At 31.7% G+C, this 22,928-nt stretch overlaps 2 pseudogenes; one reads left to right on the forward strand and one right to left on the reverse strand.

The window, feature by feature from the left end:
- LOC141492339 (GDP-fucose protein O-fucosyltransferase 4-like) overlaps nt 1-22,928 on the reverse strand; it is a 132,449-nt pseudogene that overhangs the window by 27,789 nt on the left and 81,732 nt on the right.
- Nucleotides 4,629-4,728, forward strand: LOC141492376 (U6 spliceosomal RNA; annotated as a pseudogene).

The following is a 22,928-nucleotide window of genomic DNA, read 5'->3' on the forward strand; positions in this document are numbered from 1 at the left end:
ATGACCCCAATATGGTGCTGATAGCTAAACCAGGAAGAACCAAAGTAGCCAAAGAAAATTGTAGACCAATCTCCCTAATGAATATTGATGGAAAAATCATAAATAAAATATTAGCAATGAGAATACAGTAAGTTATTACCAGAGTAAGACACCATGATCAAGTTGGATTTATACCAGACAGGTAGGGATGGTTCATCATTAGGAAAACACTCAAAATAATTAAACATATCAATAGTAAAACCAACAGAAATCATGATTATCTCAATAGATGCTGAAAAAGCATTTTATAAAATACAGTGTCCAATCCTATTAAAACCACTGGAAAATTTAGAAATAAATGTAGTTTTTCTTAAAATAATAAATAGGGTCTGTCTAAAAAATCATCAAGAAATATTATATTTAGGGTGGCTAGGTGGCACAGTGGATGGGAAATTGGTCATAGACTCAGGAGTACCTGAGTTCAAATTTGGCCTTCGATGCTTAATAATTACCTAGCTGTGTGTCCTTGGGCAAGTCACTTAACCCCACTGCCTTGCAAAAAAAAAATAAAAGAAATATTATATTTAATGGGAATAAACTCATATTTCAAATACATTCAAAGGTGAAACAAGGGTGACCAATATCACAATTCCTATGCAATAGAATTTTAGAAATGCTAGTAGTCTCAATAAAAGAAGAAATATAAATTGAATGAATTAGAACTGGTAATGAGAAAGCAAAAGTTTCACTCTTTCCAGATGATATGATGGTATACCTAGAGCACCTAAGCAAATTATCTAAAAAACTTGTTGAAACATTTATCAAATTCAGCAAAGTAGCAGGTTATAAAATTAATCATAAATCATCTGCATTTTGGTATAGGAACTAAAAAGTTCAAGAATAAGAGAGAGAGAAAGAGAAATTTAAATAAATTTGATTTATTTAATTAAAATTAAAATTTAATTAATTTTCAAAAATTATTTAATTAAATATTGTAATTAAATTAAATTTAAATTTAAGACAAATTTTAAAAAATTAATTAAAAAGCATTTAAAATAACTTCAGACAATATTAAATACTTAGGAATCTACCTGCCAAAACATACCCATTAACTGTATGAACAAAATTATAAAGTTCTCCTTACCCAAATAAAGTCAGATCTAAATAAATAAAAAATGACAAATGCTCATGGATAGTTTGAGCTAAAATAATAAAAATGATAATTCTACCCAAATTAAATTGCTTATTCGGTACCATACCAATCAAACTAACAAAAAACTATTTTACTGGACTAGGAAAAAGAGTAGTAAAATTCATTTGGAGCAACAAAAGAGCAAGAATAGCAAAGAAACTGATAAAAAATATATATAAAGAAAGGTGACTTAGCTATACCAGATCTAAAGCTATGCTAAATGCAGCAGTCATCAAAACTGCCTTGTATTAGTTAAAAAATAGAGTAATGGATCAGTGGATTAGGATAGTTCAAAGAAACTGAAGCAAATGACTACTGCAATCTAATATTTGGCATACCCAAAGACCTCAGCCTATGGGAGAATAACTCACTATTTAACAAAATTTGTTGAGAAAACTGGAAAATGGTATGGCAAAAACTAGGCATAGATCTACATCTCACACCCTAAACCAAAATAAGTCAAAATTGGTACAGGATTTAGTCATAAAGAACAATACCATAGATAAATTAATAGACAAAAATACTCTATCTGATCTATGAAAAGGAGATAGAGTAATGATGAATCAAAAATAAGAGCAAATTACAAACTGCAAAATGAATGATTTTGACTATATTAAATTAAAAAAAGTTTTTGCATTCATAACATCAATGCTGCCAAAATTAGAAGAAAGATTAGAAATAATCTTCACGAACCAGACTTCTGATAAAGGTCTCATTTCTAAAATATATAGAGAACTGTATCAAATTCATAAGATCACTAGTCATTCTCTAATTGATAAATGTTTAAAGTATACGAGCAGACTGTTTTCAAAGGAAAAAATATAATGCTATATATATAATCATATGGAAAAAAATCTCCAAATCATTATTGATTAGAGAAATGCAAATTAAGCAACCATGAGGAAACATCTTACACTGATTAAATTAGACAAGATGAGAAAAAGGGAAGATGATCAATTTTGAAGAGGTTGTGGGAGGATTGAGATATTAATCCATTGCTTGTGGAGTTGTGAATAGATCCAACCTTTCTGGAGAGCAATATAGAACTATGATCAAAGCACTTTAAAATTGTTCATACCCATTGACTCAGAAATTTGAATTCTTGAACTATATCTAGAAGAAATTGTAAAAAATGGGAAAACTGCTTCATGTTAAAAAATATTCATAGCAGCTCATTTTGTAATCACAAGGAAGTGGGAATTAAGGGAATGCCCATCTAATGGGGAATGGCTAAATAAGTTATGGTACATGAATATATGTAATATTATTAATCTATAAGAAAAAATAAATTGTCGGACTCTAGAGAATAATGGAATAGCTTATAGGATCTGATACAAAATGAAGGGAGCAGAACCAAGAGAGCAATGTACACATTAACAAAAACACAGTGAGATGATGGAAGCAGCCCCTATCAGCGGTTCAGAGAGTTAGGAAAACCATTTTAGAATGGCCAAGAAAAACAAAACAAAACAAAGCAAAATGAGACAAAATAAAACAGGAAAAAAAAAACATCCTGCCACAATCTGATTCACTTTATAGAGTTTATCTCATATGTATCTCTTTCCTTTTATCCTAAATCCTAATAATGAAAATGACTAATCTGCAAACATGTTTAACAAAAATATGTATGGACAATACTAACCTGACTATTTGCTGCTGATGGGAGGGTGGAAGAAAATTTTGCCACTTAAAAATATGCATGTGCATATGGAAAAAAATTAATAATAATGAAAATCAAATCAAATCAAATCAATTGGGAAAAGAAATGCAAGAGAAAATTATCATTTTTCAACAAGAAAACAAAAACACATTTGAACAAGTACAAAAATAAATTAATTCTCTCCAAACACAGCACCTTGAAAACTCCTACAAAATAGATTTGAAATGGATACACAAAGGGTATCTGAAGAAAGTTCTTCTCTAAAAAAATCTTTGAATCTGTGGAAACCAATAACTCATGAGACAGCAAAAATCTGTTCAACAAAACCAAACAAAATGGAAACCTTGGAAAAAAATGTAAAATACTGCATTCCCCAAAACACTGACCTGAAGAATAGATCTAGAAGAGACAATTTAAGAAACATTGGGCTTCCTGAAAATATTGAGAAGAAAAAAAAATCTGTACTAGGAGAATATCCCTGATATCATGGAACCAGAGTGCAAAATAATTACTGAAAAATACATTGATCACCTTCTGAAAGGAATCCCAAAATGAAAGCACCAAGGAATATTGTGGCCAAATTTCATAACTGTCATATAAAAGGGAAGATCCTGCATTTAGCCAGGAAGAAACAATTTAAATGCCAAGAAGCCACTGTAAGGATAACATAGGACCTGGCTGCAACAACATTATGGGATCAAAGGGCCTGAAATATGATAATCTGAAGAGTAAGTGAGTCTAGAATGCAATCAAGTTTCCATTATGTGGCAAGAGTGAGCATTTTCTTCCAGCAGAAAGATGTACATGTAATGAAATAGGAGACTTCCAACTTTAACTGATGAAAAGACCTGAGCTAAATAGAAAATTTGGACTTCAGAAAGAAGACTCGAGAGGAACATGGAAAGAGAAAAAAGAGAAAAGAGAAAATTAAAAGTTATCCAATGAGATGAACTTGGCAATATCCACACCTGACAGAATATACTTAGCCAGAAGTAATGGGCACTCGTGGCTTGTCCGTGAATGAAAGAATGATTTAAAAATAATATCTCCTTAAAAAGGGGGATCAGTAGAGAGATGGGAGGATGGAGGAGATAGAATGGGAGTAAATTACATCATATGCAGAGATACACAGGGCCTTGTTGCAATAGAGGAGAAGAAATGAATAGATGAGAACCACCTGAATCTTACTCTCGTCAGATTTGGCTCAAAGAAGGATTAACATAAACACTCAGTTAAGTTTAGAAACTTATCTTACATTGCAGGTGTTAATGGGGGACAAGGGGGAGATGGGAGGGATGAGGAAAAGAGAAATTGACAGAAGTAAGGGAAGGAATAAGGGGCAAAGTGAAAGGTAAAAGAAAGAGGAGGGGGTTTGGGTGCAAAGCAACAAATACACCGAAGGAATTTGGTGTTTAGAAGCAAAATACTAGGAAATAGAGATTAGGTGAAAAAAGGAGAAAAATGCAAACAGAGGGGAATACATGATAGAGGGTAATAAAAAGATAATAATTATAACTTTGAATGTGAATAGGAAGAACTATTACATAAAACATAAGCAGATAGCAGAGTGGATTAAAATCCAGAATCCTACAATAGACTGCTTTCAAGAAACCAATTTGAAGCAGAGAGATACATGCAGAATAAAGGTAAAAGGCTGAAACAGAATGTATTATGCTTCATCTGAGTTGAAAAAAGACTGGGGTAACAATCCTTTTCTCAGATAAAGCAACTGCAAAAATCTATCTCATTAAAAGAGATATCTATATCCTCCTGAAAGGTACAATGAAAAATGAAGCAGTGCTCACTTTAGCAGCACATATACTAAAATTGGAATGATACAGAGAAGATTATTATGGCCTCTGCACAACGAATAAAAAATGAAACAATTTCAATTCTAAATAAGTATGCACCAAGTGGTACAGGAGCCAGATTGTTAGAGGAGAAGCTGAATAAGTTACAGGAAGACATAAGATAGCAAAACTCTACTGGTGGGAGATATAAAACTCACTATGTCACAATTACATTAGTTATAACTATAAGATAAACAAGAATGATGTTAAGAATGTAAATAAAATGTTAGAAAACCTTGACATGATAGAACTTTGGCGAAAATTAAATGGGGATAGAGAGGAATATACATTTTTTTCTGTAGTACATTGCTCCTTCACAAAACCTGAATATGTACTAGGGCATAAAACACTCATAATCAAATGCAGAAAGGCAGAAATAGTGAATACTTCCTTTTCAGACAATAAAGCAATAAAAATCACATGCAATAATTGGCCATGGAGAAATAGATGTAAAACTAATTGGAAACTAACCACATTTTTAAAAATGAGTGAGGACAGCTAGGTGGGACACTAGATAGAGCAGCAGCCCTCCAATCAGGAAAATATGAATTCAAATCTGGCCTCAGACACTTAATAATTTCTTACAGGGAAGCATTGGGCAAGTACCTTCACCCCATTGCCTTACATAAATAAAATTTAAAAGAGAAAGAATGGGTAGATAAAACAATAAATTATAGATAGAATTGTTGATTTTATGCTAGACGAAGACAAGAATGAGACAACATACCAAAACATAATGGGATACAGTCAAAGTAGTTTATAGGGATATAGTATATCTCTAATTTCTTACATTAATATGAAGTAGAAAGAGAAATTCAATGAACTAAGCATGCAACTAAAAAATTAGAGAAAGAACAAATTAAAAACCTCCAATTAAATATCAAATTAGAAATTATAAAAATTAAAGTTGAACTTAACAAAATTGAAAGTCAACAACTGAATAAATAAATAAACAAATAAATAAATAAAACCAAGATTTGGTTATATAGAAAAATAGATAGACTTTTTGTTAATTTGACTAAAAAAAGAAAGAAAATAAAAATGCTAGAATAAAAATGAAAAAGGCAAACACCACCAAATGAGAAGGAAATAAAAGTAATGATTCAGAGCTATTTTGGCCAAGTGTATGCCATTAAATTTGGCTAAGTGAAATGAAAGGATATTTACAAAAAAAGTAGTTGCCAAGGTTAAATGAAGAGGAAATTAAATACCTAAATAACCCTATCTCAGAAAAAGAAATTCAACAAAGCCATCAATTAACCTCCAAAGAAAAAATATCCATATATGATTATAAGGTTTTTTTGGTATTTTATTGATAGAATCACTTTATAGATGTCTTCTTGAGCCTTTTTCTTGTGTGAGACAATTTTTACCTTATCATCTATATTCCTTTTTTATCTTTTCCATTCTTTTAAGGTAAAGATAGAAAAGAACCATTTCCATATTTTGTATAATTAAACCTTTCTTCTTTGATTCCTGATAATGTTTAGACAGACACCTGACATAAAACAGCATATCATTGTTTATTCCTGTTTAACATTTTATATTTTTAGTACTTCATGTTGAAAATTTACTGTTTTTACAAAGCTCTTATTTTAATCAAGAATCCTTTGAAAGTCTCTATTTTGGAAAAGGTCTGGTTCTTCTTTTTTTGTAAAATTACACTCAATTTTGTTAGGTAAGTTACTCCTAGTTATATTCTAAATGTATATCCTTTGAATACTGCCATATTTTATTCTATGTTCTTCAATGCTTTATAGTGGGGAATACTACATTATATGTGATCATGACTGTAACTTTTTGGTACTTGAATTATTTCTTTTTGGATCAATTCAGCATTTTTCTTTAATCTGGAGACAATGGATTTTGTCCTTGAACTTCTTGGGAGTTTTTACTATGAATTTTCTTTTAGCATATAGTGAATTTTTATATATATACTTTGCACACTATTTCTAGATGAAAAAGGCAGTTTTCTTTGAACATTTCTTGAATTAAGATGTCTAAGTTTCTTTTGTTTTCCAATAGAACTCAAGTGGTGCAGGTTTTCTCCTAGATCTGTTTTCAGGTCAGTTGTTTTTGTTATGAAATATTTTATATTTTCTTTTTTTTTAGTCTTTCAATTTGGTTTTAATATTTTCTGTTGATTCATAACATTATTCCCATCTATTTGTTCCATTTTAATTTTCAAGCATTTTTTTGTTTGAATAAGATTATACATTTTCTGCCAAACTATTAATTTCTTTTGCACTTCTTTTTTCCCTTTAATTTATTTTATTTTCCCCTCAAGTGATCTCATTTCATTTACTTAAAATTTTTTGTTTGCTTCTCATTTTTCAGAAATTCTAGTTCATTTGTGTGTGAACTTGGGCAAGCCATTTAATCCAATTGCCTTGCAAAAAAACAAAAATATATAACAAAATTTAAAAAGGGGGTAGCTAGGTGGCTCAGTGGTAGAGCACCAGCCCTGGAGTCAGGAGGACCTGAGTTCAATTAATAACAACCTAGTTTTGTGACCATGGACAAGTCACTAAACTCCATTGCTTTGCAAAAAAAAAGAAAGAAAGAGATAGAAAATAAAGAAAAAGATAAGAGGAAATTAACCAAATTTTCTGAGACTTTGCTTGTAGATGTTTTGGAAACTTTTTTTTGTTTTTTCATCTTCAGTTTCTTTATCACAATGGAAATTTACAAAAAGAATTTTTCGTTTGCTCATTCTTTCAGTCTACTTCATGATTCAAAATTGAAATTATACCTAGACGTACTGCCACTTCAAGTGAGAATGTGAGAATTAGTCTTTTTTCTTCTTTTTTCTTGTGTTATTAAATAATTTGTTATCCCAGAAAAGCACTGGAGACATGTCAGAATTTAGTGATCCCAAAGACAATTGATCAAGGAAAAGTTTGACTATTGCTCTCATAAGCTGAGACTTTCAAGTTCACGACTTCAATTTTGTTCTGAGGAATAGTAGAATACTACTATTCAGTGTACTATTGGTCAGCTAGAAATCTCTATTGGTTCAGAATGATAGAATTCCTGACACTCCCCTTGCCTGAGATTTCTGTCTTGGTTTTTCATTTAGGACACTGGGCTTTTTTTTTTAGAACTGATAACCTGCTCTTCAACTGAATTTGAGGCACACCATTGTTGCTTGTTGAATTTCGTACTTTCTTAATATGCTCTTTAGGGGCTCTCTACCTGATTAATCCGCACTAGAAACCAAGTTTTATTTTTTGTTTATTCTGAATCTGTGATTCAGAACTGAACAATGTCTAAAAAAATTGGTAGTTGCCAACTATTCACATTACTATGTTGTGTTATAGGTCATTTGATGCCCTGATATAAATTTCGGGCCATCTTTTGTCCTTAGTTTTAACTTCAGAAATATTTAGTCTATTGTTAAAAAAGGTTCTCAAGTAACACCAAATATCACAATCTACAATAATATTGAAGAAACCTTCAATTCAATATACCGTTTATGTAATTCAATTTTTCTCTCTACCAAGAAGAATCAAAGGAAGAAAGAAATGATCATGACAAAGGCAGAATTTTATAGAGGAAAAAAGGATAGCCTGAAATTGAGTTTTCATGTTTCTAATGCAGCTCAAGGAGACTAAATGATAGGGAAATTTATGCAGCATATAGTCAAGTTTTCACTTTTCCCCTTTTCTCTCCTAGGTCAGAAGAAAATGCAAATTGAGTCTCTGGTATGTTTTTCATAAGATGATGAGGGATAGCAATGATCTTTCAAAATCACAGCAAAGCCTTTGAAAAAAGGAGAGTAAACATGTCCATTTTATCCACACTGAAGTAAGATAATTGGTGATCTGGCATAAGCAGAAGAGTTTTCAAATATAGATTGGTAGGAATATTTTCTCCAGTCAGCCCTTGGATTTTCTGAGTGCAATGTGCCAAGCAGTGTCCATTAACTCAGTCAATCAAAATCTGTCTTCTAACCCATATGTTTGCTTCAAGCAACTGAAGAATCAACTGCCTCAACTGGAAGTCTTTTTGTTGGTTCAGTTCTAGTCTCTTGTGACTCTTCTTGCACTTTCTTTTTCTGCTTCTTCTTTGTTAATCTTGTTCCATGTAGTCTATTTTTTTGGAAAGCTACCAGATTATTTCATAATTGCTTCTAATGCCTCAAAACAGAAAAACAGAATCTGATATTCTGGGTGGTTTTAGGCTTGGATTTACCTTATGAGGAAATTCCTTTGTCTGGTATGAAATCAACATTTCTTGTGTTACTTTTTGTCATGATCCTCAGTTATTTTATCATATATATATATATATATATATATATATATATATATATATGCATATATGTGCCTGTATGCTATATATATATATATATATATATATATATATATATATATATATATTTAAAAACACAGTTATATACTCATAAACTCTCAAAGCAATCAAAAGCAAATCTTTTATGGACCACATTTCTCTCTAGTCATCTTTGCCTTCATCATTACTCTGCTTTTAAATAGATCAGCTCAAAACATTCATCTCAGGCAGGTAGTAAAATTTTCATTCACCAAAATATTTTGTCTTGCCTTACATTTCTTTCTGAAAGATTGTTCTCTTACCTACACACATACACACAAAACATGCACACATTGTACTTACTCTTTCAAAGGTTGCTCCTTTCAGCAACCAAACTATTCATATATAAAAGGCACAGTACCTTACATTTCCAAGTCTGTTTAGCATTTAGTAAAATAATGTCACACATTTATTTTCTGTTCATTAAAAGCATAGCAAAAATAGAATATTTCTTCAGTATGCAACAAAACAGATATTAAGAAGCAAGATAAAGTATTTCAAAGTTGAATGTATTTTTAATATTTATCATTGAATATAAAATATTATGAAAAATGTTGGAGAGAAAACAGAACTTCTGGTGAAAATATCTGTTGTAATGGAACTGTTCAGAGGCAGAGTACTTACATTTCCTTTGATCTTGTAAATAGCTTCAAAACACAGTGAAACAAGCAATTTCTTTTTTTATAGCTTTTTTTTCCCCAATCATGTACAACAGATGTTGTTTCCACAAATTAGTTTATAATTTCTTTCATAACTCAGTCAGAACAACCCTTCAATTTATACTCAGGAAATAGATTGAGTGCTGCATATAATTCTTGTAATTGCATACTAAAACTGCACATTGCAAGATGAAAACTATGACCATCAATTACTTACTTCTGTGTTTGGGCAACTTAATCTGCTGTCACACCAGTTGTCTAAGCCTCATTCACATAAAGAGAGAATAAGCTATATTTCCACTGAATGAAGTAGAAATTAACATCAAGAAAGATAATAGTAAGATGCCCAGGTATTTAGTTGAAGAGAGGAGGTGCAGCAGATGCAATATCTGTGCATGCTAAATACAGGGGAAACGAAATCCATTTTCTCATCCATAGCACTCAAGTACATTTCTGTCATCTAAAAAAAAAACCAAAGCAACTCTGGTTAAGTTCACTTAATCATTTATTCTTTTCACTTCTTAGATACAGGTTTCAATTTTATTCATTCATTTCATTCAGCAAGCACTGTACCAATTATGTTCAAGAAACTTTGATAAATAATGGGGAGAAAAAAGATAGATCTAGCACCTGGTTCTTAAAATAAAATGAGAGGATAGTAAAGGATAGTGTGGCAAGTGAAAATGCATTTCCTGTAAAAATTAGCTAGGACAAATATAATAAAGAATATTATTGCATTTTGGCACATAGCAACGAGGATATTCAGAGTGGGTTATGGAGAAGCAAGTATTTGAATCTGCTCTTGAAATAATTTAAAGTATTCAAAAGATTCAAATAGGAAAGGAAAACATCATACAGTAAAAGAGATAATGCAGTTATATCAAACATTCATTTATTCATTATAATATTTATAATACATAAGCCAAAGAAATTAAAGTCATTTTAGTAACATATTTTCAAGCACATTTCAAAATTTTTTCCCTTTCTAACTTAAAGTAATTTCAATAAGAATTCAATAGGAATATTTTGTATTGATTTAAAACTTCCAATGAATGAATGGAGATATATGACTCATAGGAAATCAGTATTTCAAAACTGGTAGGAGTTTCAGCAGTCATCTAGTGCATAGGATTACTAAAAAGAAAAAAAAAACAAAAAAAACCCAATGAGCAAATTTCCACCATTTCTGCATTTCTGACAAATCATTATTAAGTATATCTTGAAGAATTCCTCCTATGGAGGAATTTAGTTGTTGAGAGAACTATTTTAGTATACAATCATTATGACTCCAGGACGTGTCTTCTGACATTAAGCCCAAGCTTGTGTTTTTGTAACTTACATTCATTGTTCATTAATCTTCCTCTTGAGTCAAAGAAACTGAATCTATTCCATAGAAAAGTCTTTTACTAGTTGAAAAAATTTATCATATTCTTCCTGACCCCTTCTTCTCCAGATTTAGTCAGACCACATGCATGAATATGGTAATTAATATGGAGGTGAATACATGTTTTCTTTTTCTATCTATACATAAATCTGAGATTTTCAGAATATAAGAGTTGTAAGGTGATCAAGTCCAATTTTTAGTCTTGTGTGACAATACCTTCTATGACATATTTGAAATCCTGAAAATACAGGAACTTGATTTCAAGGTTTGCAGTCTCAAAGATGATGTGTAATAGCAGAAACTTGCAAATGTGTGTTGAAAAAATAATAAACTTTTGGACACCGATCAATTGTGTTCACTGATATAGTTTGTTTTTTACTTCTCATAAAATTCTAAATATGTTCTCTCTCTCACTTCACTTTAATAATGGGCATAAAAGCTGTTGTTAGATCATGGCAAGAACTCCCCATGTGGGACTGAGAGGCACCATGGTAAAATTGAAAGATGTAATTTGTAATTGTAGCATTTATTGTCAATCTCATTTCTGCCATGTACACCCTGTTTGAACTCATTAAAATAATATAAAATCTATTGACCTTAATTTCCTCCTCTATAAAATAAGGATACTAGACAAGATAGTGTAAGAAATCCCTTACAATTCTAAATCTATGATCCTATGAATCAAAGACAGAAACCTAAATTCAAGCCCTCACTCTTCCTCTTAATTATAGTTACGCAACCTAGACAAAGTTATTGAAATTCCCTAAGCCTCAATTATAGAATTTGTAAATGAAGATAATACTTTCACCATTTTTAAAGTATAAAATGTGATCCAGAGTGAATACTATTATGCAAAATATCTCTTACTAACTCATCATGTTCTTAAACATTAAAGGCATCCTTAATCATTGTGGCTATAATGTGCATCACATAATGATCAGACTTCTAAAGATTTTCCACATAATTAATTAGGGTAAACATCATTTATTCATGATAAATCTGTAAATCCTTTCTAACTGGGGAGAAACACCAAAGCTTGCTTTTTACTGGCATGAGCATTGTATAGTCAGTGTTTTCTGGATTATTTTTACCCCAAACTCATAATATTCCTACTGATATTGTCCAATTCATCCTGAGGCACTTGTTATTTAAGGCCAAAATTTGTTTCAGAATTAAGACCTTTCAATTTGTGTCTTTCTACCATACATGAATCAGTTCTCCTATCCTGTTTTTAATGCCTGCTTTGTGAGATATTGTGAAGGAAGAATCAACAAAATAGAACCTTGAAAAATATTTGAAATTTGGAGGACAATTTGGAATTTGAAAAGAAAATATACTATATACTGTTGAGGTTTACAACCTGGAATATGTGGAGCATGGTAGCATGATCAAGAAAGTTAAACAGAAAATTTTGAAAGAAGATTGCTATTTTGGGGGGAATATATTGACTTTCTTCTTTAGACACTGTAAACTTTAAATGATGAACATCACCAGACATAAATATTTAGCAGACAATATTTTTTTGCAGATATGGAGCTATAAAAGAAAGATTGGAATAGAGTATATAGATTTGTGCAAACATTTAAAGATTTGGCTTTGGAAGAAATCACAGATTAGAATGTCCAGAGAAAAGAGCTGTGAACAAACACGATTCCAAAGTAATTGTTAATATGTTGGGAAAAAAACCTCATAGAATGAGGAGAAACAGGAGAAAGTGGAATCATAGGAAACACAGGAGAAAAAAGAAAACATGGGTGCTCAACAATTTCAAAAGCTGAAAAAGAATAATAGTATAAGGACTGCGGACTACGTCAGTTTTTGGCAATAAAGTGATCTTTAGTGACGTTTTTGTTTTTTTTATTTTATTTTTATTAAAGATATTATTTGAGTTTTACAATTTTCCCCCAATTTTGCTTCCTTCCCCCTCCCTCCCCCCACGGAAAGCACTCTGTCAGTCTTTACTTTGTTTCCATGTTGTACCTTGATCCAAATTGGGTGTGATGAGAGAGAAATGGTACCCTTAAAAAGGGAAGAGAAGTCTAAGAGGTAACAAAAACAGACAATAAGATATCTGTATTTTTCTAAATTAAAGGGAATAGTCCTTGCACTTTTTTCAAAGTCCACAAGTCCTTATCGGGATACAGATGGCACTCTCCTTTGCAGACAGCCCAAAATTGTTCCCGATTGTTGCACTGATGGAATGAGCAAGTCCTTCAAGGTGCAACATCACTCCTATGTTGCTGTTAGGGTGTACAGTGTTTTTCTGGTTCTGCTCATCTCACTCAGCATCAGTTCATGCAAATCCCTCCAGACTTCCCTGAAATCCCATTCCTCCTGGTTTCTAATAGAAAAATAGTGTTCCATGACATACATATACCACAGTTTGCTAAGCTATTCCCCAAATGTAGGATATTTACTTGATTTCCAATTCTTTGCCACCACAAATAGGGCTGCTATAAATATTTTTGTACAAGTAATGTTTTTACCCTTTTTCATCATCTCTTCAGGGGATAGACCCAGTAGTGGTATTGCTAGGTGAAAGGGTATGCACATTTTTGTTGCCCTTTGGGCATAGTTCCAAATAGTTCTCCAGAAGGGTTGGATGAGTTCACAGCTCCAACAACAGTGTAGTAGTGATCCAGATTTCCCACAACCCTTCCAACAATGATCTTTATCCTTCCTGTTCATATTGGCCAATCTGAGAGGTGTGAGGTGGTACCTCAGAGAAGCTTTAATTTCCATTTCTCTAATAATTAATGATTTAGAGCATTTTTTTCATATGACTATGGATTGTTTTGATCTTCTTACCTGCAAATTGCTTTTGCATATCCTTTGACCATTTGTCAATTGCGGAATGGTTATTTTTTGTTTTAAAAATATGACTCAATTCTCTATATATTTTAGAAATGAGTTCTTTGTCAGAATCATTAGTTGTAAAGACTGTTTCCCAATTTACTACATTTCTTTTGATCTTGGTTGCAGTGATTTTATCTGTGTGAAAGCTTTTTAATTTAATGTAATCGAAATCATCTAGTTGGATTTTGATGTTCTCCAAGTATTCCTTAGTCATAAACTGTTCCCCTTTCCATAGATCTGACAGGTAGACTAGTCCTTGATCTTCTAATTTGCTTATAGTATTGTTTTTTACGTCTATGTCCTGTAACCATTTGGATCTTATCTTGGTAAATGGTGTAAGGTGTTGGTCTAATCTAAGTTTCTTCCATACTAACTTCCAATTATCCCAGCAATTTTTATCAAAGATGGAGTTTTTATCCCAATGGCCAGACTCTTTGGGTTTATCAAACAGCAGATTATGATAATCATCTCCTGCTTTTACACCTGGTCTACTCCACTGGTCTACCACTCTATTTCTTAGCCAATACCAAACAGTTTTGATGACTAATGCTTTATAATCTAATTTTAGATCACATAGGGCTAAGCCACCATCTTTTGCATTTTTTTATTAAGCTCCTGGCAGTTTTTGACTTTTTATTTCTCTATATGAATTTACTTACAATTATTTTCTAACTCATTAAAGTAATTTTTTGGAATTTTGATTGGTAGGGCATTAACAGATATTTTAGTTTTGGTAGAATTGTCATTTTTTTTATATTAGCTCTACTTATCCATGAGCAGCCAATATTTGTGAGAATTGTTTTATAATTGTTTTCAAAAATATTCCAAGTCTGTCTTGGCAAATAGATTCCCAAATATTTTATATTGTCTGAGGTTACTTTGAATGGGATTTCTCTTTCTAGCTCTTTCTTCTGTTTCTTGCTAGACCTATATAGAAAAGTTGAGGATTTATGAGGGTTTATTTTATAACCTGCAACTTTGCTAAAATTGCTAATTGTTTCCAGCAGGTTTTTTGGATGATTTCTTGGGATTCTCTAGGTAGACCATCATGTCATCTGCAAAGAGTGAGTGTTTTGTCTCTTCCTTCCCAATTTTAAATCCTTCAATTTCTTTTTCTTCTCTAATTTCTGATGCTAACTTTTCTAATACAATATTGAATAGTAGTGGTGATAATGGGCACCCTTGTTTCACCCCTAATCTTATTGAGAATGCCTCTCACCTCTCCCCATAGAATATAATGCTTGGTGATAGTTTCAAATAGATACTGCTAATTATTTTAAGGAACAGTCCATTTATTCCTACACTCTCTAGTGTTTTTAATAGGAATGGATGCTGGATTTTGTCAAAAGCTTTTTCAGCATCTATTGATATGATCATATGATTTCTGATAGGTTTGTTATTGATATAATTGAGTATACTAACAGTTTTCCTAATATTGAACCAGCCCTGCATCCCTGGAATAAATCCTACTTGATCATAATGTATTATCCTAGTGATGACTTGTTGTAATCATTTTGCCAGGATTTTATTTAGGATTTTTGCATCTATATTCATCAGGGAGATAGGTCTATAATTTTCTTTCTCTGTTTTAACTCTTCCTGGTTTAGGTAACAATACCATATTGGTATCATAGAAAAAGATAGGCAGAGTTCCACCTTTCCCTATTTTTCCAAAGACTTTTTATAAGACTGGAACCAATTGTTCCTTAAATGTTTGGTGAAATTCACTTGTGAATCCATCAGGCTCTGGAGATTTTTTTTAGGGAGTTCAATAATGGCTTGTTGAATTTCTTTTTCTGAGATAGGGTTGTTTAGGTATTTAATCTCTTCTTCAATTAACCTGGGCAACTTATATTTTTCTAAATATTCATCCATTTCACTTAGATTATCAATTTTTTTGGCATACAGTTGGGCAAAATAATTTCAAATTATTACTTTACTTTCCTCCTCATTGGTGGTGAGGACACTTTGCTTAAAGTAATATTTGATTAAAGTAATATTGTGAAAAGTTGGATAGAAAAATGAACCTGACACTTCCAAAGTGGAACTGAGATGGTGGTGTGAAACTAGAATGTTCCTGGAGCTTTTCTTAACAAAATCCTACATGAAGCCTCTACTCAGATATTAAAGCTACAGATTCCACCAATATAAAGAGCTAAAGAGGTTCTCAGTTCTGAACACCATGAAGGATATTCAGAGAAGGGAAAAAATGGAAACATAGCCCAGCAAGGTAAGAATTTGGGAGTTAGTGGGAGCCTTTTATACATAGTACAGGATAGCTCTTGGCAACAAGATAGAAGTCAAGGTTCCAACTCAGCTAGATAGAAGGCCATCTGGAAGGGTTCCAACAGCAGATAAAGTCTGAGGTCTGGGAACACTAGTACAAGGGACAGAACTGGGTAGTGAGTGAACCCTTACATAGGAAATGCTAGACTACATAGGCAATTTGTCAAGTGACAAGTCAGGCACAATACTCTGGCCCCAGAATAAAAAGCTAATGACAATGCTCCCCATATCCCAGGAGAGAGCTCAGCTATCAAAATGAGCAAAAAAACCCCAAACCACAAAAAAGAACACTAACTATAGCAAGGTTATAGGCAGTTAGATATGAGAATAATTCTATCACAGAAGAAAAAAGTAATGACAAATTCAGACATGGGAAGTCTGATATGAGTTTATGAAACAGGCTCAAATCCCAAACCCCATGGAAGAGCTTTAAAAAAGATTTTAAAAATCAAAGAAGAGGAGGAGGGAGAGGAGGAGGGGGTAGAGGAGGAGGAGGAGGGAGAGGATGAACAGGAAGAAGAGGAGGAAGAAGAAGAAGAAGAAAGAAGAAGAGGAAGAAGAGGAAGAAGTAGAATTAGAGGAAGAAGAAGAGGAGGAGGAGGAGGAGGAAGGAGAAGAAGGAGAAGAAGGAGAAGAAGGAGAAGAAGAAAGGGAAAAAAAAGAAAAGAAAGCCAGAGGAAGAATTTTGGAAAACTGAATGCTTTTTAACTCCTTTTAAACTGAAATCAACTCTGTTTAAACTAAAAATGTCTAACTGGATAAAAATGTAACTCATTAAAAATGAAATCAACCTATTCAAAAAAAGAATGCAGCTCATCAAAAAATAAAATTAACAAGCTGGAAAAGGAAAACAACTCATTTGAAAGAAAATTGGTCAATTAAAAAAGAAACCATAAAAACTAACTGAAAAAAATAAAAGCTTAAAAATTCTAATTAGCCAAGTAGATACCATTGATTCTATGAGACATCAATATTCCAGGGGAAAAAAATCAAAGAACTGAAAAAATTGAAGAAAATGTAAAGTAGTTCTTAGGGAAAACAAATAACTTCAAAATAGATCCAGGAGAGATAGTTTATGAATTATTGGTCAACCCTAAAATCTTAGATCAAAAACAGGGTCTGGAAAATATTTTTCATTAAATCATCATGAAAAACTATCCTACTATACTGATCAAGAGGGCAAAATAGTCCTTGAAAGAAACCCTCCTGAAAGAGATCCCTAAATGAAAATTCCATGGAGTATCAGACAAATTCCAGAATTCTCAACAAAAGAATAAAGCAAGCAATCAAGAGAAACAATTTAAAAACAAAGGAAGCACAATCAGAATTACACAGGACTAGTCAACTTTGACATTAAAGGATCAGAGTATCTGGAGTACATTTCAGAGGGTGAACAACCTTCAATTGCTACCAAGAATTAAGTAATCTGCAAAATTCATCATCTTCTATCAAGGAAGTTGATGAACTGTCAATGAAATATAGAACTTCCGATATTTATTGATAAAAAGACCAAAACTAGACATAAAATTTGATTTAAAAGTAGAACACTCAAAAGATGTATAAAAAAGGTAAATGGACAGGAAAATAAATGCTTTTCAAGAAGATTAAACTGAATACATTCCTATTGCATTTCTCTTAGGACAGAGGTTTGAATATAATTGAATTGATTGTCCTTGGAGGAAATAGGTATAAATGAGACATGAAAGGATCTTGATTGTGAAAGTGGTATTTCTAACAGAGATAGAGCAAGGGAAGTACTTATAGGTTCTATACATAATTAAATCATGAAGTGACCACACTTATAATAATGGAAGTACTCTAAGTTAGAGTGTATTTAGAAAAGTTGAACATAAATAGATCAGGAAGTGATCTTGCCTTAATTCATGCTTTAGTTAAGAAGGGTTATAAGGCTATGGTTGATATTCTAAAGGGACAGAGAGTTCTAAAGGAGTTGGTAAGGGTGTAGGATTATGGTTGGCATACTATAGAGACAGGGAAACAGTGTACTTAGGGGCACTGTCATTTAAAGAACATGGAACAGCTTTGCTTTAGCTGGTACTTTGGCTACAATTGAAGAAAGTCTGCTTGGAGGGAAAGTATAAATGATTCGTGAAAGGATTTGACTTTGTATGAAGCATTGGCTCATTAAGATTTTGTGCTCTTGGAGGGCCTTGAAAAGAGAGGGTGGTATAAATAATTTAAAATTTGATGTGATTTAAGAATCTTGAGAGGGTATTTCTAATGGAACAGAAGAGGGGATTGTACTTAATGACTATGAAGCAATGCTGTTTATCAATTAATGAACCAATTGATCAATAAACCTTTGAGAATGGTACTTCTATCAGCACAGTTAAAGGGACAAAAGAGTTGTAGGTACAAGACAAAGTTAAAATAATAAAGAGATAAAAAGAACTATATTAGGAGAAGGTTAGACTTTAGTGGATAAATAACATCAGGTGAAGAGGCACAAAGACCTATAATAGAAGAAAGAAAGAAAGAAAGAAAGAAAGAAAGAAAGAAAGAAAGAAAGAAAGAAAGAAAGAAAGAAGGAAGGAAGGAAGGAAGGAAGGAAGGAAAGAAAGAAAGAAAGAAAGAAAGAAAGAAAGAAAGAAAGAAAGAAAGAAAGAAAGAAAGAAAGAAAGAAAAGTGTGAATACTGAGTAAAAGTCTTACTCTTAATAGATTTGGCCCTAACAGATAGGGAAATAGAAGGGGAAAATAAAGAAGTGGGAAGGAAGGATTTATAAAAAGGAAGTGAAAGTGAAAGTAAAAGTGAAAGCAAAGTTAATGTTAAAATTTAAAAGAAAAGTTAATGAGAAAAGGGAACAAATTTCAGTGAGGAGGAACAAGAGGAAAGGAAAGAGAAAAGTACAAATGGGGAAAGATAGCATGGAAGAAAATACAGAATTGGTATTCAATACTGTAAATGTGAATGGGATAAACTCTACCATAAAATACAAGCAGATAGCAGAATACATTAAAAACCAGAATCCTACAATATGCTGCTTACTAAAAGCACATGTGAAGCAGAGATATATAAACAGGGTAAAAGTAAAAGGCTAGGACAAAATATATTAGGCTTTGATAAAAGTAAAAAAAAAATTCAGGGGTACACCACTGATCTCAGAAAATGTAAAAGAAAAACTAGATTTCATTTGTTGGGATAACGAAGGAAATTACACCTTCTTCAAAGGCACCATGAAGTTATATCAATATTAAGCAGATATACACCAGCTGATATAACATCAAAATTCTTGGAAGAGAACCTGAATGAATTACAGGGAGATATGGACAGCAAAACTTTAACAGTAGGACACCTCAACCTCCTTCTCTCAGAATTAGATAAACAAGAAAGAAGTCAAGAAACTGAATGAAATCTTAAAAAAATACTTTGCCATGATAGGCCTCTGAACAAAGCTGAATGGGGATTGAAAAGAATATACCTTTTCTCTGCAGTACATGGTTTTATATCACATTTAACCATAAACTAGGGCATAAAAATATTAAAGTCAAATGCAGAAAGGCAGAAATGATAAATGCATGCTTTTCACATCTTATTGTAATAAAATTGCATGTAATAAAGGGCAATCAAAAAAATTAATCAAAATTAATTGGGGGTAGCTAGGTGGATAAGTGCATAAAGTACCAGCCCTGGAGTCAGGAGTTCCTAAATTCAAATCCTGCCTCAGACACTTAATAATTACCTAGCTGTGTGGCCTTGGGCAAACCACTTAACCCATTGCCTTGCAAAAACTAAAAAAAAATTGGAAGTTAAATAGCCTAATTTTAAAGAATGATTGGATCAGTTAACATATCATAGAAATAATCATCTACTTCATCCAAGAAAATAGCAACAATGAGGGATCAAACTAAAATTTATGGGATTCAGTCAAACCTATTTTTGTGGAATAGAATATCTCCAAACATTTCATTGAATCAGACAGAGAAAGAAGGAATCAATGAATTGGCCATGCAATTAAGAATCTAGAAAAAGAACAAATCAAAGATCCCCAATTTAATACCAAATTGGAAATTCTGAATATCAAGGGAGAGATCAATAAATTTGAAAGTAAGAAATCATTGTTATAATAAATAAAAATTTTTGAAAAATTCCATGAAATAAATAATATTTGACTTCTTTGATTAAAAAAGGAAGAAAAATAACAAATTAAACGTATCAAAAATGAGAATAGTAAACCTACTGTGAATGAGGAGGAAATTAAAGAGAAAATTCACAGCTATTTTTCCTAAATATATGCCAATGAATTTGAAAACTTGAGTGAAATAGATAAATATTTACAAAATTGTAAACTACCCAGATTAACAGAAGAGGATATAAAATACTCAAGTAACCCCATTTCAGAAATAGAAATTGAAGGAAACATCAATTGACTCCATAAGAAAAAGTGAAAACTTCCAAAAGGATTTATAAGTGAATTCTATCAAACATTCAAGTAACAATTACTTTCAATTCTACATCTGTCAAATTCCATTTAAGACATCAATATGGTGCTGATACCTAAACAAGAAGAGCCAAAACAGAGAAAGAAAATGATCACCCAATCTCCCAAATGAACATTTATGGATAAAATCAAAAATAAAAATTTAGTAAAGAGATTGCAACTAGTTATTATAGGAATATAAACTATGGTCAGGTAAGATTTGTAACAGGTCAGCAAAAATGGTTCAAATCATCAAATTTCTTGAACATATCAATAGCAAAACTAAAAGAAATCCTTTGATTATTTCAATGGATTCTAAAAAAGCTTTTGATAAAATGCTTCCATTCCTATTAAAACACTTGAATAGGGGTAAATAGGTGGTGCAGTGGATAGACTACCGGCGCTGGAGTCAGGAGTACCCTATTTCAATTCTAACCTCAAACACTTAATAATTACCTACCTGTGTGGCCTTGGGCAAGCCACTTAACCCCATTACCTTGCAAAATAAATAGCTAAAAAAAACTTAAGTATGAAAAAAATGTTCAATATTAGAAAATGACAAATACTACAACCATTTATGTTTAGAAAAAGAATCAGAAAATATAGAAATAGACATTTCCTCAAAATCTTAACATTTCCCAAGAACTAGGATTATCTGTAATGGAAAAATAAAAGAGGTATTTCTAATGCTATCAGGAAAGAAAGGGTAAAGGAAGGATATCCACTTTTGCCACTTTTATATAGAAAATATATAGTTCTAGAAATAAGAGTTATATCAATAAGACAAGAAAAAATTCAGAGATCAGTCATAGGTAAAAACAAAATTATGATTTCCAGATTATAATTTATTATTTGCATACATTATTCTATACATATTTAAACAAAATTAACTAAAACAATAAATAATTTGTTTAAAACAGTAGGATGTAAATGAAACCTATGAAAACAATTTAGCAGCCTTTGCATATGTTCTTAACAAAACCCCATAAAAATAAATAAAAAAGAAATTTCACATAAAGTAAATAAACAACACTAGAGGTTATAGAAATAAATGGAATTTTTCTAAAATATTATGCAATATCTAACTAAATTTAAATCTAGACAAACAAAAAACATTGCATGCAATAGGGATAAACTAGGAATATTTCCCTACGATTATAGGTGAAACCAAGATGGCCATTATCATCACTACTATTCAATATAGTATTAGAAATGCTAGCTTTAGTAATAAGAGAAGGAAAAGTAATTTAAGGGATTAGAATTAGCAATGATGAAGCAAAACAATCACTTTCCAGATGCTATGATGTTATGCATAGAGATTCCTAGAAAATCAACTAAATAACAACTTTAAACAACAACTTCAGCAAAGTAGCAGGTTGAAAATAAACCACGATAAAACATCAGCATGTTATTTTTGTAGAACAAAGTCCAAAGGCAAGAGATGGAAAGAAAAATTCTATTTATTTAAGCTGTAGACAACGAAACATACTTGGGAATCCACCTCCCAAGACAAACCCAGAAACTGTTTGAACATAGTCACAAAATTCTTTTTCACACAAATGAAGTCAGATCTAAGCAAATGGATAATCATCAATTGTTCCTTTTTAGACCCAGCTAATATAATGAAACAATCTAACTGAACTGCTCCATATTGTGAATAGAGAAGAATAATGTACTATAAAGGTGCCAAGATAAACTGAAACATGGTTATTTGACATCTGGTTATTTTACATTTTAATTTATTTATTTTTCCAACTATATGCAGTAAGTTGTCAACAGTCATTTTTTTTAAATAATATTTTTATTTATTTGTTTTTCCAGGTATATGTAATAGTAGTTTTCAAAAATCATTATTTTGAAAGCTTTTGAGTTTCACATTTTTTCTCCTTCCCTTTCATCTGACAAAAAAGCAATCTAATATAGGTTACACATATCCAAACATGATATATGTAGATCCATATTAATCATGATGTGGAAAAGAATCATATCAAATTGGGAAAAAAAGCATTAGAAAAAAGAAAAACAATGCAATAGAAAACTTTGAAAACTTGAAGATAGTAAGATTTGATCTCTATTTAAACTCCAACTCTCCTTCTGTGGATATGGATGTTGGTTTCCATGGCAAGTACTTTAGAATTGTCTTGGATTATTATGCTAATGAAATGAAAAATCCATCATGATCGATGGTGTTAGTGTATCCAGTTTTCTTCTGGTTCTACTCATTTCACTCAGCTTCAGTTCATGTAGGTTTTTCCAGACTATTCTGATGTCACATCCTCAGGTTTTCATATGA

Source organism: Macrotis lagotis, chromosome 6, assembly GCF_037893015.1.
Source record: "Macrotis lagotis isolate mMagLag1 chromosome 6, bilby.v1.9.chrom.fasta, whole genome shotgun sequence".
Taxonomy (NCBI): domain Eukaryota; kingdom Metazoa; phylum Chordata; class Mammalia; order Peramelemorphia; family Peramelidae; genus Macrotis; species Macrotis lagotis.